Raw genomic sequence first — 17,740 nt, 5'->3', positions numbered from 1 at the left:
CCACTCAGAATTTTTTTCATTTGCTTTAGTTGGGTTTTTCAGTTTAGTTTTTTTAGTCAGGTTTACTGAGATATAATTTACATACAGTAAAATTCACATCTTTAATTGTACAGTACAATGAGGTTTAAGAAATGTGTACAGTCATGTAACCATCACCATAAACAAGTGTAATAGTTTGATCACTCCAAAAGTTTTCCTTGGGCTTCTGTGTAGTGAATCCCCTTACCCAACTCCACCCCTGAAAACCACTGATCTGATTATTTCTCTATTTTTTTTTTCCAGCATGTTATATAAATGGAATTATATAGTATGCAAGATTTTGTGTTTACTTCCTTTTTTAATTTTTATTTCAGTAGCTTTTGGGGTACACATGGTTTTTTTACATGGATGAATTATATAGTGGTGAATTGTGAGGTTTTATTGCATCTGTCACCTGAGTAGGGTACATTGTACCTAATGTGTAGCTTTTTTATTCCTACCCCCACCACTCTCACCCTTCTGAATCCCCAAAGTCCATTATGTCACTCTATGCCTTTGCATACTCATAGCTTATTTCCCACTTATAAGTGAGAACATACACTTTTTGGTTTTTCTACTCCTGTGTTACTTCACTTAGGATAATGGCCTCGTGCTTCATTGAAGTTGCTGCAAAAGACATTATTTCATTCCTTTTTATGGCTTGTGTTTACTTCTTTTACCTAGTAAATGTCTTTGAGATATATCTGTATTGTCTCAATAATTTATTTCTTTTTATTACTGAGTAGTGTCCACTAAATGCTTGTAGCACAATTTGTTTACTTATTCACCAGTTAATGGACATTTGTGTTCTTTCAAATTTGGGGCCCTTATGAATAAAGCTGCTGTAAACATTCAAGTACCAATTTCTCTGTGGACATATGTTTTCATTTCTCATTTCTAATATAATAATATAAATATTAACTTTATACCAAATAATTTTTTTTTCTTTTTTCTTTTTTCTTTTTTTGCAAAGGATCTGTCATGTTCCACAGAATTCTTTGGGAATGAAGTAGTCTGACTTCTGACCTGGCAAGCATAGGGCCCAAAAGGAATCTCTCGATACATTATGAAAATAGATTTTAAATACCAAATGGGCATTGTCTTTGGGCTAAATATACAATATCCATGACATATACCTACTACTATTTTCAAGCATAACAATTTTTTTGGTTTTTTTGTTTTTTTTGTTTTTGAGACCAGTCTCGCTCTGTCGCCCAGGCTGGAGTGCAGTGGTGCGATCTCCTGTTCACGCCATTCTCCTGCCTCAGCCTCCCAAGTAGCTGAGACTACAGGGGCCCGCCACCACGCCCGGCTAATTCTTTTTTTTGTATTTTTAGTAGAGACGGGGTTTCACTGTGTTAGCCAGGATGGTCTCAATCTCCTGACCTCGTGATCCGCCTGCCTCGGCCTCCCAAAGTGCTGGGATTACAGGCGTGAGCCACCATGCCCGGCCTCAAGCATAACTATTATACTGAACTAAAAGATACAAATTTATTTCAAAGCATTAATACATTCAGGGCAACTTTGCCATTATGTGTTTCCAAATCAATGGATATGAAAAGCATAACCACTATCATATTTGAGTCTACAAATCTTTTTTACTTTATTAATATTAAAAAAGATAGGGAATAAAACCTAGAGCAGAAATGGGTTGCTTCAGAATCACCTAAGGTACTGGTTCTCAGCCTCCACACCGACCTACTGAATCAGAATCTAATATAAAGCAATTATAATAATAGCTACCTTCTATTGAGCACTTACTACTTCTAGCAAGGTGCTAATTGCTTTACATAATGCCCTTCATTCCATCCCCACAACAACCCAGTGAGTCAGGTGGTATTATTACTCCTGTGATTCAGGTGAGAACACTGATCCCTCTTGACTCAACGTTAAGTAATTTACCCATGGTTGCACAGTTTGTAAAAATCCCTATTTTTATTCATCTATCTCTGCCTTTTAAAAAAAAAATCAGTAGTAAAACCTTTACAATGATACAAGACTATGAGTAGAGCTGAGGAAATTACTTTTTAATCCTTAGATAAGGAATCAATTATGAGTAAAAAAAAAATGAGTGAAAAATATCAGCTAAATAATGGAAATGAAAACAAAGAGCAAAATCTTCTTCCAATCTTTGTTTCCAAAATAGACTGAAAAGTGAGATTAGGAGGATGCAGCTGACATTGGGTCCACAGGCAAAACGAAGCTATGCAACTGTGTCCAGTGCAAGAGACCACCAATCAATCGGGAACGTGTTTCAACCTGACAATATCGCAGCGGTTATTTCTGTATTCTAACTTATGGAGGTTCCAAGAAAAGAGAGTTGAGAAAGATGGAAGAAGGAGAAGTTGGTCAGGGAAGGGGAAACAAGAGAGATGAGCTCTCAGGCACCATCTGTTCAGATTCCAGTCCAAAAGATCCTTGGGCATTGATGGAAGTGTCTGCTGCAGCCCCAAGGACTAAGTAAACCAAACTGCCCATGGTACCAAGGCAATCACCTTCTATTCTTTGATAAGCTTACTTCCACCCCCAAACCTGATCTTGCTTAACCAAATCCACTTACTCCAATCACTCATAGTTGCATAAGGAAAGAAGACTCACATTAGACTTTGCTTAATGTAGTTCCTTTGTTATGAGTCATGGCACTAATTAAAACTTAACTAAGAATTTTAAAAATATGAATTAATGTAGTGTGAAGCAAGCCATTTCAAGTGTTATTCTCAGGGATAGTTAATCATTTGCATGTGAAGTCTACAGATGAAACAAATGACTTGAGTCATTTACAGGGAGTAATTCCAACAAAAGTGCCTCATCGTGATCAAAGTGATACCTGTTTTTAATCATTAGTATCCCTTGGTAAGGCACTTAAGCATTCTCAACCCTCAGTTTTCTCATCTTAAAAATTAGTCCAGTTAATCTCTAAATAATTCTTTAACTTTAAAATTTATGAAATAACCAAAATATGAACAGTGGTCTTTAGGAACTGGGACAATCGGAAAACGTATTTTATATTTTCTACAAGTTTTAAACTTTTTCTAGTGGACAAATATCACTCTTATAACAGGAAAATCTACCTTTATTTGAATCCATGGTAGTAATTCCATGGCCAGAAAAATATCCCCCAGTCCGAGAATGCATCTTGACGTCATTGACTATTTTCCTAAAGTTTTGAAAATTCTAAATGTATTTATACGAAAAAAAAAAAAACTACAAAAACCAAATACTTGGTGCTGGCCTGATACTTCATTTTTTAGTCTATTTCATTGAGGCTTATTTGATCATTAGGATTCTTTGTCCATTTCCAAAGTCTCTTCCTTGGTACAAAAGCCCTCCGTGGACACACCTGTGTGACCTATCTGGTTACACTCACTGCCCTAATCGTCATGCATATAGGATTGTAGAGTTTCAGAAAGACACATATTACATACAGACAATTCATTGATCTTAAACAAGAACTAAAAGCAGTAGGAGTTTTGAGGATAGATTGGCCTGGGTAAAATTCTGATTTTGCCACTTTCTTGCTGTGTGACTTGGATAATCCACTGAGTATCTTCATTTAGCTTCCAATTAGCTTCATTTCCACATGTGTAAAATGAGAATGATAATACTGACCTCATAAACTGTTGTAAGGAATAAAATGAGATAAAACATATAAAATATTTATACAATGCCTGGGACATACACAATCAACATTCCCACTACACAATTCTGATGAAATCTTTTAAACTCCCATCAGAAAACAGAAGAGCTAGCTTGGGTTGCACCTATATGATGCCAAACACAGAGGAAAATGAATAAACTGATATAATTGTCAAAGTTTCTGAACATTTGTGTTACACAAAAAGGATTATTCAATTGTGTTGAGTTGAGACAGGAGGTATTTAGTGTTTTATCTTCTGCAGTAGCAAATGGGATTTGTTGACTCCTCTGAGATAATATAAAGTCCAAAAATATTTAAGAAATGATAGAATAAACTTAGCTTAACATGTATCTACATAACTTTGGGAAACTGATATACATGCACCTCTCTCCATGTTCTCCATTCACACAGTATACTTAAAAACTATTTTTCTCCTATCCTACAAGTCAAATAGCGATATTAAAAATATAAATTTTAAATGATAAACATGAGATAATTTTTGAATACTACTGAATTCCTCAGAGATAGGCACAATACGCCTAAAACTGCACATGCTATGAACAATATTGATAACTACTGGGAGACTTTGGCTAACACTTAGCAGCTGGTGTGCTGCAAAAATACTCTCACTCTTTAAAAAATCTGTTTGTTTCTCTCCAGCAAGAAGAGGAATGCTCCTGCACCCAACAGAGGTGGGTTCCAAACTGTTTCACCTTTGACATTGCCCTTCCCCAGTCTTTCACACATTCTCACGCTCAGCCCCAAGGGAGTGTGTTTGGGCTTGAGAGTTGGGACAGGCTCTGGAGTTGTTGGCAGAGATAAAGAGTGTTGAAACGAAGGCAAGTGAGATAAGAAGGGAAAGAAAACAAAGAAAAAAAAATATATCATAGGACAGGTGAAGAAATACTCTCCACTTATCAGTTTAAGTTAATTTAAAAAAGGAAAAGGAGAACCCAAAAATAGGTTCTGAGCTGCTTAGTATGATGCAAATTAATCTCATTCACACCTCCTAATTCGCTGGGCACTTCCAAGCTTCTCCTGAAAAATTCAAGTTTTTTTGTTTGTTTGTTTGTTTTTTTGAGATGGAGTCTCGCTGTGTCTCCCAGGCTGGAGTGTAGTGGCGCGATCTCGGCTCACTGCAAGCTCCGCCTCCCGGGTTTACGCCATTCTCCTGCCTCAGCCTCCCAAGTAGCTGGGACTACAGGCGCCTGCCACCACGCCTGGCTAGTTTTTTGTATTTTTAGTAGAAACTGGGTTTCACCATGTTAGCCAGGATAGTCTCGATCTCCTGACCTCGTGATCCACCCGCCTCGGCCTCCCAAAGTGCTGGGATTACAGGCTTGAGCCACCGCACCCGGCCAAATTCAATATTTTTATAAGTGTTTATGAATAAGGGGCCCATTAATTTTAAATTTGACGGCATGTAGGAAGAGAAGACTCTGGTTAGCAGAATTTAAAATAGAAAGAATCAAAAGCCTAGGTCAGAGTTGTATCCTTCAAGTTTAGACAAAGTTAGCATCCAGCTTTATTTACATTTCAATGAATACTTGGGACACCTTTTATGATGAATTTACAGGGGTCCCCAACCCCCTGGGCCACAGACTGGTACCAGGGTCTGTGGCCCATTAGCAACCATGCGGCACAGCAAGAGGTGAGTAAGCATTACCTGCTGAATTCCACCTCCTGTCAGGTCAGCAGCAGGCATTAGGTTCTCATAGGAGCACGAACCCTATTGTGAACTGCATATGCGAGAGATCTAAGTTGCATGCTCCTTTTGAGAATCTAATGCCTGACGATCTGAAGTAGAGCTGAAGTGCTGATGCTAGCACTGGGGAGCAGCTGCAAACACAGGTTAACATTAGCAGCGAGGTTTGACTGCACAGAGACCATAATAAATCAACTGCTTTCAGGCTCATATCAAAACCCTATCAGTGAGTGGCAAGTGACAAATTAAGCTGCATCTGGTGGCAGGCTTTATAGTGACCAGTGAATTGATGTACTTCAATTGTACAGCTGCATCTAATGGCAGGCTTTAAGTCAGAATCAGACACATTTTAGTCCGCTCATGGCTCGCCCATTGTTTTATGTACCACTTCCATTCGTGCCTCTTTCCCACACTGCACACTTGTCTCAGTCAGTTTTGGTAAGCCCACAAGCTAACCCTAGCCACAGTGAGTAAAAAGCAAACATCACTGGAGAGCTTCTTGGAAAAGGGGGTAAGACCCAATGATGAGACAGCAGAAGACTTTAAGACTGCCAACAAAAAGAAAGTTGCATTTAAAAGAAAATACCAAGACTTAAATTATGGGTTCATTCCAACAGTTGATTCACATTCTCCAACCTGGCTTTGTATATGTGGTGACTGGCTACCCAGTGAAGCCATGAAACCCTCGAAACTTCTTCACCACATGGATACCAAGCACCCTGCATTAAAAGACAAAACCTCTGAGTTTTTCAAAAGAAAAATAATGTGAACATGAAGAACAGTAGCAATTATTGAAGGCCACCACTTCATCAAATGTGTCTGCGCTGAGAGCATCATTCTCAGTGGCTAACGGCATTGCTAAAGCTAAGAAACCCTCTACTATTGGTGAAGAGTTGATTCTGCCTGCTGCTAAGGACGTTTGTCATTAACTTTTAGGAGAGGCTGCAGTTAAAAAGGTGGCACGTGTTCCTCTTTGGGCCAGCACCATATCTAGATGAATTGATGAAATAGCGGAGGACACTGAGACACCACAGTTAGGATTATTGAGTCACTGTGGTATGCAATCCAAGTTGAGGAGTCTGTCAATGTTGACAACAAGGCAACAATGCTTGTTTTTGTGTGATATATTTTTTTCAGGAGAATGTGCATGAAGATATTGTCATGCGCATCCGTGTAAAGAGACCACCAAGCAGGCTTTGTGTGAGCACTAAAGCTTTTTAATCACCCGAGTGCAGGCGGGCTGAGTCCGAAAAGAGTCAGCAAAAGGAGACGGGGTGGGGCCGTTTTATGGGATTTGGGTAGGTAGTGGAAAATTGCAGTCAAAGGGGTTTGTGTTGCCGCTTGGCTGCCTCTTCTCTATTATTGTACACCCTAAAGGCGAGGTTAATTAAGTTCTGTTGTGGGGTTCGAGGGTCAGAATCTAATTTTCAGAGTTTTATTTAATGTCAGGAGCAGATTGGGTAATAAAATATATATTGAGAATAAGATGGCCTTCTGACCTTTTGCGGTCTATGGCTGTAAAGCGTCTCAGGGTTGCTGCCAAACAAGCCATGAACTGGACTGGGTTTTTATATTTGATGAAGAAGAGCCTAAACACTAATTGATTTGGGAGAGGTCGGATAAAGAAAAAGGAGCATTAACCTTGACTATGCCTTTAGCTCCAGCCACCTCTGTAAGAGGAAAGTGTTGGGCAGGTCGGGGAGGGCTAGTCGCGGAACGAAACTGTAAGCTGGTCTGGGTGTAAGGAGGGGAGGTGATGGAGGATTATAGTGTGGGGAAGCAGAGGCTGAGGAAGAATTGGAGCCTGATTCAGACGGGTGGGGAGTGACCTGAGGAGGAGCAGTCTGGGGAGGAGGGGAGAGGTCAAATGGGTTGGTAGAAAAGGAAGACTGAAAAGACTCAATGACGCATTGGGGTTGGGACTGAGGGGACAGGCGGGAGGGAAGGAAGGAAGATTACGGACAAGTCACATTGGGAACAGAGACTAGGGAGCGACCGATGTGTAAAAGAATGCCTGGACGTCAGACACCTCAGAGCAGTTGCCCATTTTATGACAAGAATTATCTAGATCTTGTAGGATGGAGAAATTGAAAGTGCCATTTTTCTGACTCTTTGGAACAATTGTCAAGTTTGTATTGGGGTCAAGTGGCATTGCAGAAGAAAACAAGGCATTTAGGTTTTAGGTCAGGTGTGAGTTGACACAGGCAAAGGGAGAAGAAGGAGGAATGGAGGGTGGAAGGTTGCCCATAGTAAAGGAAGCAAGCCCAGAGAAAAGAGAGGAAAGAGACACAGAGGAGGGGAGTGGTGAGCAGCCAAAGTATGCATCCCCACAATTGACTTGCCACCAAGGGAATGTGGGTGAATGACCAAGGCAGGCATCCCTGCGGTGATCAGACACCAATGGAACGTGGGTGAATAATCAGGCAGGCGTCCCCGCAGTGATTAAACACCAAGGGAAGGCTGTCTTCCCGAGTCCATGACCGGCGAAGAGTTTTGTGTCCACGGATAAAATGGGTCTCCTTGTCTCTACGAGAGAAGAAAAAGAACAGGAATTGGAAGGACAGGGAGATTGAAGGGTAGTGAGAGAGGGAGATTGAAGGGTAGCAAGAGAGGCTGGAGAAGAGAGTGAAAAGAGCCCGCTTACCCAATTTAAAATTGGTGAGATGTTCCTTGGGCTGGTTTGTCTGAGGACCAGAGATCATAGGTGGATCTTTCTCACGGAGCAAAGAGCAGGACGACAGGGGACTGATCTCCCAAGGGAGGTCCCCCAGTCCGAGTCATGGCACCAAATGTCACGCACATCCATGTGAAGAGACCACCAAACAGGATTTATGTGAGCAATAAAGCTTTTTAATTACCTGGGTGCAGGCAGGGGCTGAGTCTGAAAAGTGAGTCAGCAAAGGGAGATAGGGGTGGGGCCTTTTTATAGGATTTGGGTAGGTAGTGGAAAATTACAGTCAAAGGGGATTATTCTCTCCTGGGCAGGGGCGGGGGTCACAAGGTGCTCAGTGCAGGAGCTTCTGAGCCAGGAGAAGGAATTTCACGAGGTAATGTCATCAGTTAAGGCAGGAACTTACCATTTTCACTTCTTTTGTGATTCTTCAGTTGTTTCAGGCCATCTGGATCTATACATGCTAGCTTGGGCTCAGAGGCCTGATAGATATGTTGTGTTAACTTTTGTTGCCGACCAACACCACGGCTGCAGAACTATTCAAGTCTTTATATGATTATATATCAGGAAAACTGAATTGGTCTTTTTGCAACGGTATATGCATGGATGAAGTGGCTGCCATGACTGGATGGCTTTTTAGTTTCACTACCCGGACTAAAGAGGTCGCTTCTAAATGTGAGTCTATGCACTGCATCTTCCCATAGAGAAATTCTGGCTAGCCAAAAAATGTCATCTGAACTTAACCATGCTTTGCAGGATGTGATTAAAATTATCAACCACGTTAAAGTACATGTCCTTAACTCACATCTGTTCACGCAGCTCTGTGAGGAGACGGATGCAGAGCACAAGCATCTTTTCTTATATACAGAAGTGAGATGGCTTTCTAAAGGTAGATCACTGAACAGACTTTCTCAGTTATGAGAGCCACTCCAGAGATTTCTTTTAGAAAAACGATCTCCACTGGTAGCACATTTCAGTGACACAGAATGGATCACAAAACTTGCTTACTTGTGTGACGCATTGAACCTGCTTAATAAACCCAATCTGCCAGTTCAGGGGAGAACAACCACCGTGTTCAAGTCAACAGATAAAGGGGCTACATTCAAAGCTAAATTGGAATTATGGGGGCAACGAGTGAACATTGGGATTTTTGACGTATTTCAAACATTAGCAGAGATTTTGAAAGAGACTGAGCCAGGGCCTTCTTTCTCCCACCTGGTTCATGATCTCCTATCTCAGCTTTTAAAAGAGTTTGAGCATTACTTCCTAACCACAAAAGACCCCCGAAATGAAAAGGAATGGATCTGCAATCCATTTGTGAATAAGCCAGGTGAACCGACTTTGTGCTAGAAGAGCATTAACTGCTTGAGATCGCAAATGACTGTGGCCTTAGAAGTATGTTTGAGACAGTAAATCTCCAAACGTTCTGGATTAAAGTCAAGATGGAATATCCTGGAATTGCCACAAAATCACTGAAAAGCCTGCTTCCATTTCCAACCTCCTATCTTTGTGAAGCAGGGTTTTTTGAGTGACAGCAACCAAAATGAGATTCCAGAGTAGACAGTACATAGCGACACACTTCAGATGTTACTGTCTCCCGACAGTGTCCCATATGCCACCCCCAGATGGGACCATCTAGTTGCAGGACTATAAGCTCAAGGCTCCCACTGATTCTACCTTATGGTGAGTTGTATAATTATTTCATTATACATTACAATGTAATAATCATAGAAATAAAGCTCACAATGAACATAATGCCCTTGAATCATCCCTAAACCATCCGCCTACCTCATTCATGGAAAAGTTGTCTTCAGTGAAACTGGTTCCTGGTGCCAAAAAGGTTGGAGATTGCTGACTTTCTCAAGTCCTTTTAACCACCATCAAATTATCCAGTTGTTGCTTGCAGGGTGTAGGATTTTTTTAAAGTTCCTTTTCTTTATTTGATCCAAGCACTACAGTTCTCATCACCTCACTTTTTACAAAGGATGAGGTGCTAGAATCCTATAGTATCTTGGAAGGTAGAGCAGATATTGGATGGGAAATGCTAGAATCTACATTCGTGATTAATGGTATCATTAGCCCCAGTCTGCCAATGGAGACCAGCCCAAGTCTTTAACATTAGAGTTAACAGCCTGTAAACTGAGTACTCACTCAGTGAATAAGTGCAATAAAACATAAAGGGTAGAAAGAAGAAGAAAAGTATTGATTATAATTTTAAAAGATAAAGAGGCAGACATCTAATCAAATATAGATTACAAACAGCTGTACCAAGGAAAAGATCAAATTTGGGGGAAAGGAGGAACACGATCCTCTCTGGACTGAAAGAGGAGAATAGCCTCCGATGTGTCAATGTGGGAGCTCAAAATGGGTCACTGGGTCACTGTAGATCTGGGTTAACAGAGATCAGGGCTAGATCTTTAGATCCTGGAGCAATGAAAACTTTATGGTTCCCCGCTCCACCCACCTTCAAAAATACCATATCATATACTATATGAAAAAAAAAAACATGATAATCCAATTTTCCACATAAATATTGTTTTTAATATTTTTCTTATTTTATGATGCTTGTTTTGACATAACTTAGCTTGCCTAATAGACACATCTTCTATAAGGAGGACTTGGTCATATGCCCACAGTCAGGAGGCACTGTTAGACCCTCTGATTCTGAGGAAATTGAATACCATATATTCTCATCGAAAGTGGGAATCTAATTAGAAATCAAAGATGAATTTAAGATTTGAGCATAATTTCTGTGGCACTCACTCCCAGGGCTACTGGACCTTTTTGTTCACTTTTCAAATTGAAAATGAAAGCATGAGATGGTCATGGGGATCTCTTCCTGATAGTTTTACACAGTCATGAATCTAAGAGTACATTTACAAAGGGTCATGAAAGGAGAGGCAAAGAACAAGATATAGAGGAGAAACAAAAAGGGGTTCTAAATATGCTTACTCATACCCTTACCCTCAAAATAGCATTTTGGCCATAAGCTCACAGTTCTCATCCTAGGGCACTGCCCCTTCACTCTTTCAGAATTCTTGCCCCAGGGCATAGGCATCCACACCTGAAGTTTATTGCAAATGAGAGTTTTAGTCATCCAGACACATCTTCTAGATCAAGTCTGTGGGGCAGAGAATGAGAAAAGTCCCATATTGGAAGTCTGAATTCACATCCCTATAGAATCATTGTTATGCCCCTGGGCTGAATTTTCTATTATTTCATTGTGTTAAGGATTAAATAAGCATTTGGGAACATAATTTCTATTTAGGAGATTAGTTCCAAAGGAAGCTGTATTCTGAGTTCCAAAACAGTGAAGCTAAGTCACAAAGAAAATTTAAAAATTCACTTTCAGTGAATATATACAGCACAGTTTTAAATTTGAATAATATATAGGAGAGGAAGGAAACTTAAAGTTTTAATATGGCCCTGCCAGGGTTAGGGTGGAAGCAATGGAAATGCAAAGAAGGTGATGATGAGTCATCATAGCGGTAAATGAACCCCCCAAGACACCCAGAGTGTAGAAGGAGAAGGCAGAGGACGACTCAAAGATGACTACAACATTTAGTGTTTGGTGACTATTACCAGAAAGGGAACAGGTAAGTCAGGAGGAAAGGTGTGAGCATATTTTGGGCCACAGTAGATTTTAAAATATCTGGATGGAAAAGTTCAATAGGTGGTCGGACAGGAACTTGGGAGAGAAACCAGACCTTCAGGGTCATCTATGTAGTTGTGCGAGTTAAACCTGTATGAGAATGGAGGTGTCTAATACAGAAAATAGAACATCACTAGAAAGGAAGCAATGTTATGCTCCTTAAATGTCATATAATTTTTTCTTTTTTTCATCCTGACAGGATTAAAGCCTTGCTACTTCTCATTATGTGTGTGGGAGAGGACCGAAGGTAGATAATTCAGTGAAGATGTGTGAATGGGAGGCAGAAAAGACAGCACAAGTGCAGAAAAACATTTCTTTTATCATTTGCCCAGTGGCTTGTATGAGAACCTGGATTCTTCCTGAATGCAATTATGCGCAGTCTGTCACTGAAAGGAAATTTGCTTCCAGGATCCGTGGAAAATAGGTTAACATGTTTCTGAAGATGTCTCATTCCTGTGTGTGGGCAGAATATGAGAAGATAACAGAGTGGTCCTAAGGACACTGTGGGAAGAACAGGTAGGCTGAAAGCCATGATTCAGAAGACAACTAAGTCATCACTCAAGTATGGCAGGAAGATGTCACCAAAAAGCCACAGATGAAGACATAAGTGGACCAGAGTCACCTTCAATTGGGGAAAAACCCAAGGGGGAGGAAAAATATGTGGAAAATATATGGGGGTGTTGCAATAGCCATGTTACCTGTTTCACAATTTTGTTGTATCATTTTATGTGAAAACATTCTAGAAAGAAGTTTGAGGAGACTGCTTTAGGGGTTGTTACTCTGATGACCACGTGAAGCCTGTCCTAATTTCTTTTTAAATGTCTATGTGATGCAGAATAAGTGAAACATTCTATGAGAATAAAAGTTAGTTGATATTGAAATCTTAGAGGGTTTGATTCCAATTATAAGTCTAATGAAGCTGAACTGAGTGAAAATATTCTATCCTTAACTCCTAGTACACCCTGGCCACTTCCTGAAAAAGAGATGAACTGAATTAAAAAAAAAGAGAGAGAGAAGTATTCTTATTTTTATATTCTTTATCTATGATTCTGCTACCCAGGTTCAGTACCAACAGAAAGGCTAAAGTCCTTCTCTACCATTTGGGAATGAATCTGGATCCAATGAGCCCAAGCACTAATCTTCCCATTTGCCTCCCTCTACTCCCTCCCTATACCCATCAACCAATTATGTTTCTTCTCTCCATCTTTCTATAATCAGGCAATCCAGAAAATTAATCCAGAAATTCAGCTGACAGAAAATAGTGGGGAATAAGTAGTGACAGCATACTTTCTGAGAAGCGAAGCTCCATGAAACTAATGTCATTGTGAATATAAAAGAAATACCCTAGTTGACGGAGATCGTGGAAATTACTCTTTCCATCATATTATACCTCAAAATACCAAAGAAGCAGATAAAACAAGTAGAAGAATACCAAAACAATGGTTGAAAAAAATTACACCAAGATTTATTCAAATCTCTCCTCCAACCCCAAACTTCAATGAAATGTTTTTTTCTGAGCCTAATTTATATGTTAGGAAATTCATTTTTATATGTATAAATCTAACTTTTTCTCCCCTCCAAATGAATAACAAACCACCACTTGTTGAATAATCCAATTTCCTATTAAATGGGATGCCTCCTTTATCATTTACTTTATTTCACATATATGTTGATCAGGTTCTGAATTCTTCACTCTGTTTTCTGTTTTGCTTTCATTCAACAAACATTAATTGAGTTCCTACAATGTGCCTCGTGCTGTTTCAGGTGCCTGGATACATCAGTGAACAAAAAGATCCCTGTCCTCATTCAAGCTTATATTATGGCAGGGGAAGACAAATAATACACAATAAGCATAATAGCTAAGTAATTTACCTGATATGTTAGAAAGTGATCATTGTTATGAAATGCAAAGAAAAAAGATAATGAGAGCAAAGGAATATTGGAGGTGTTGGGGGCTGGGGAAATTGCCATCTGAAATTGAATGGTAAGCCTAGGCCTTATTAGCAAAGACTTGAAGGAGTTGAGAGAATTAACAAACAAAATACCTGAAAAAATAGTATTCCAGGAAGAAAACATCAAGAGCAAATTTCTTAATTCTGAGTTATGCATGGTGAGTGTAAGGAATAGCAAGGAGGCCAGAGTAGTTGAAGTTGAGTGACAGCGTAAAGAAAAAGAAAGGTAATGATAGGTAAAGCAGTTTATGTGGGGTATTGTAGGACATTAAGAAGATTTTGGCTTTATTCTGGTGAAACGGGCAATTGCTACAGTGTTTTAAGCTGTAGGAATATATAGTCAGACTTACTTTTTCAATGTATCACTGTGGCTAATTATCTGAAAATAATTTTGTATGAGTACCAGGAGAGAAGTAGAGAGACCTATTAGAAAAAAATTGAAGTAACCAGGAAAGAGATGATGGTGGTACCTAGCAATCAGCAATGTAGGCAGTGAGAAGTAATTCAGATCCCAGGTATATTTTGAAAGTAGGGCTACCAGGCTGTCTTAATGGATTGGATGTGGGGTATGAATAAGGAACCGTCTGAAATGACTCAAGGTTTCTTGGCTTGAGCAACTGGGATGAGCTGATAACCTGTAATTGCTCAGCTGCAATTGAAAAGGCTACTGATACAGCAGGTTTGTGGGTGGGTGGGTGGGTGTGTGCGTGCGTGCGTGTGTGTGTGTGTGAGAGAGAGAGAGAGAAAGAGAGAAAGCAGGAGTTTGTTTAGGACATGTTGAGTTTGAGATGTCTATAAGACATTCAGTTGGAACAATTAGTTGACAGTTGAATATATGAGTTGGAGTTGGAGAAAGGAATCTGAGCCAGAGATATAAATGTGGGGGTCACTGGCAAAAAATATTTAAAGCCATGAGTGAACATAAGATCACCACAGTACATAATGTAGATACAGTTGAGAAGAGGAATAAGGGCTCAACTGCGGAGCATTCGTACACTAAAAGTATGGGAAAAGGAAAACCCTGCAAAGGAGTGAGTGGCTAGCAGAGCAAAAGAAAATTCTGGAAGCCATGTGAAGAAAACTTACCAAAGCAGTAGGAGTGATCATATGGCAAATACTGATGACAGAGTCGAGTAAGATGAAAACAAAGATTGACCACCAAGGTTAGCATCATGAAGTTACCAGTGATCTTGAAGAGAGCAGTTTCCATGCAGTGATGTCAAATACCTGTTGGCATGGTTTTAAGAGAAAAGGGAAGGAGAGAGTTTGGAGACAGTGAGTACTGACAATCCTTTTAAGGAGGTATGTTGCAAAGGGAAGCAAAAAAATTGAGTGGTATTTGTTGAGGGAAGTAGAGTCAAGATACTTTTGTGTAAGGTAATTGGAATGATCCAGTAGAAAGTGAAAAAATGATAATGAAGGAAAAAGAGGAAAGAATTGCTAGAATGCTCTTTGAGTAGACAAGTAGAGATAGCAAATAATGAACAAGTAGAGAAACTGGCTTTGGATAGGAATATGGTTAGTTCATCTGAGGTAACAGGTAGGAAGGCAGAGGGAGGTACCAGTGCTTTTAAGTAAGTAGATGTTTTGATGGGCATCTGTGCAAGTTTTCTTCTGATTGCTTCCATTTCCTCAGTCAGGAAGAAAGCATGGTCATCAGCTGAGCATAAGAGACATGTTGGAGTTTCAGCAAAATGGAAAAAGTCTGAAATAATCATCCTGAAGGCAAGAGACAGAGGGACTAAGGACATAGAGAAGGCTTACCTGACAGCATTAAGGGCCTACTTGAGATTTGTCATCATGAATTTCAAATGAGATTAAGAAACTTGGTTGAGTGTTTTCCTCTAGTCTCCACTTTAGGTGATCAGGTACAGGTTCAGAATAATAGAGAGCTGGACTTTACTAAAAGGTAGTAATAGTTTTGCCAAAAGAATGGTAAAAAGTGAGAGAAAGGCAAAAGAATTAAGGGTGTATGAAAAGAGAGAAACAGTGAAAAAATGGTGTGATCAGTGGAAATCAGAGTTCCAGAGGGGTCAAAGTATTGCTGGGATTAGGAAGCTGGAAAGAGTGAGGTGGGAGAAGAGAAGAGATGGTGTTTAGAGTGAGAGACATGAAATTCAGGTTATACACGAGATGCAGTTATTGGTGATGATAAAAGTCATGAGGACTCATACAAGGAGCATCACTGACTGAAGGAGAAGACATCAAAGAACTGAGTAACCAGTTCTTTGTTATTGAAATCATCAACAACTAGTGACAAGAGTTGTGCTAGATTAAATTATACGATTTGAAGTTAAAAGTATAAAGAAATAAGGAGTGTTAACAATGATGAGTCATATAATTTGATTACAGGAGACTCAAAATCAGTAAGTTTAAAATTTTTTTAATGTTTTTTAACAGACAAATAATAATTATACATATTCACCTAGGTTGATTCCATATCTTGCCTATTGTGAAGAGGGCTGCAATGAAAATGGGAATACAGATATCTCTTCAATACACTAATTTCCTTTCCTGTGGATAGATTCTCAGGAGTGGGATTGCTGGATCATATGGTAGTTCTAGTTGTATTCTTTTAAGGAAACTCCATACTGTTCCCCACAGTGGTTGTACTACTTTACATTCCCACCAACAGTGTATAAGAGTTCTCTTTTCTTCACATTCTCACCAGCACAAAATCAGCAAGTTTTTAAAAGAGGGAGAATGAAAGAAGCCACAGTGAGCAAAGAGGACAAGACCTGTCCAATTTCCAAGCTCAGTGGGAGGAAAAAATAGCCACTACTTCAGATGACTGGGCAATGTCGTCAGGGAAGAGTCATATTTTCATTAGAGCTAGGAGAAAGAATCATTTAAAAACTAGGTTGCAGGCCGGGCGCGGTGGCTCAAGCCTGTAATCCCAGCACTTTGGGAGGCCGAGACGGGCGGATCATGAGGTCAGGAGATCGAGACCATCCTGGCTAACATGGTGAAACCCCGTCTCTACTAAAAATACAAAAAACTAGCCGGGCGTGGTGGCGGGCGCCTGTAGTCCCAGCTACTCGGAAGCTGAGGCAGGAGAATGGCCTGAACCTGGGAGGCGGAGCTTGCAGTGAGCTGAGATCCGGCCACTGCACTCCAGCCCGGGCGACAGCGCGAGACTCCGTCTCAAAAAAAAAAAAAAAAACTAGGTTGCAGACGCAGCAGATTTTACTGATAATGGGCCATAAGTTACACTGTGGATGCTGTAGAAGAGTTGCCAGAGTAGAGGAGAGGTGGAGAAGGATACAAGGAGTCTAAGAGTAATTAGAATGAGGAGGATAAGAGATGAGCTGGAAGTCTGTGGTGTTTCATGGTACATAACTATGTATAAAGAGCATAATGAGCTTAATTCTTCATTTGTCCATTCCACCTCATATCCATATTTGCCTTCCACCTGTCAGTTCTCCATTACAGAAAGTGTGATCTGATAAAAATGCAAATCTGACCACATCATTCTGCTGCTTAAACCCCTTCAATGGCTTCTATTGATCTTAGTATAAAGACCAACATCCTTGGTATAATTCACAAAAACCTGCATAGTCTGGCTACCTCTCCAGCTCAATACATGCATTTGCTTTGTACATCCAGTCATGTTGGCCCTTTTAATGTTTCTAAAGCACCAAACTTTCCCCTCTCACAGCCTTTCTACTTCCTTCTGCCTAAAATACCTTCCTCCACACACAACCCCCAGGTTTTGTCTACTTAACTCCCACTTGTCTTTCAGATCTCAACTCAAACTGTCCCCAAATAGGTCAGGTTCTCTTGTTGACCAGATCACAGAACTCTATTTTCATATACTTACACTGGCTTGTAATTATGTGTCTGTGACTATGACTCATGTATCTCAGTCTCACCTAGTTTACTGAATTTACTGAATGGTAAGCTCCATGAAGACAAAAAACACATCTGTTGTTTTTGCCATTATATGTCCAGAAACTCACTAAGTACCCGACACTTGGTATCGGGTAATAAATATTGCTTAGTAATAATATTTATTAAATGACCTGATCCACAGGATATTGTCCTTATCAATATTGTTTTTTTTTTCATCAATAGAGGTTTTATTACTTGACTCAAGTAAGGAGGC

Source organism: Papio anubis, chromosome 1, assembly GCF_008728515.1.
Source record: "Papio anubis isolate 15944 chromosome 1, Panubis1.0, whole genome shotgun sequence".
Classification (NCBI taxonomy): domain Eukaryota; kingdom Metazoa; phylum Chordata; class Mammalia; order Primates; family Cercopithecidae; genus Papio; species Papio anubis.
This window is presented reverse-complemented; position numbering follows the sequence as displayed.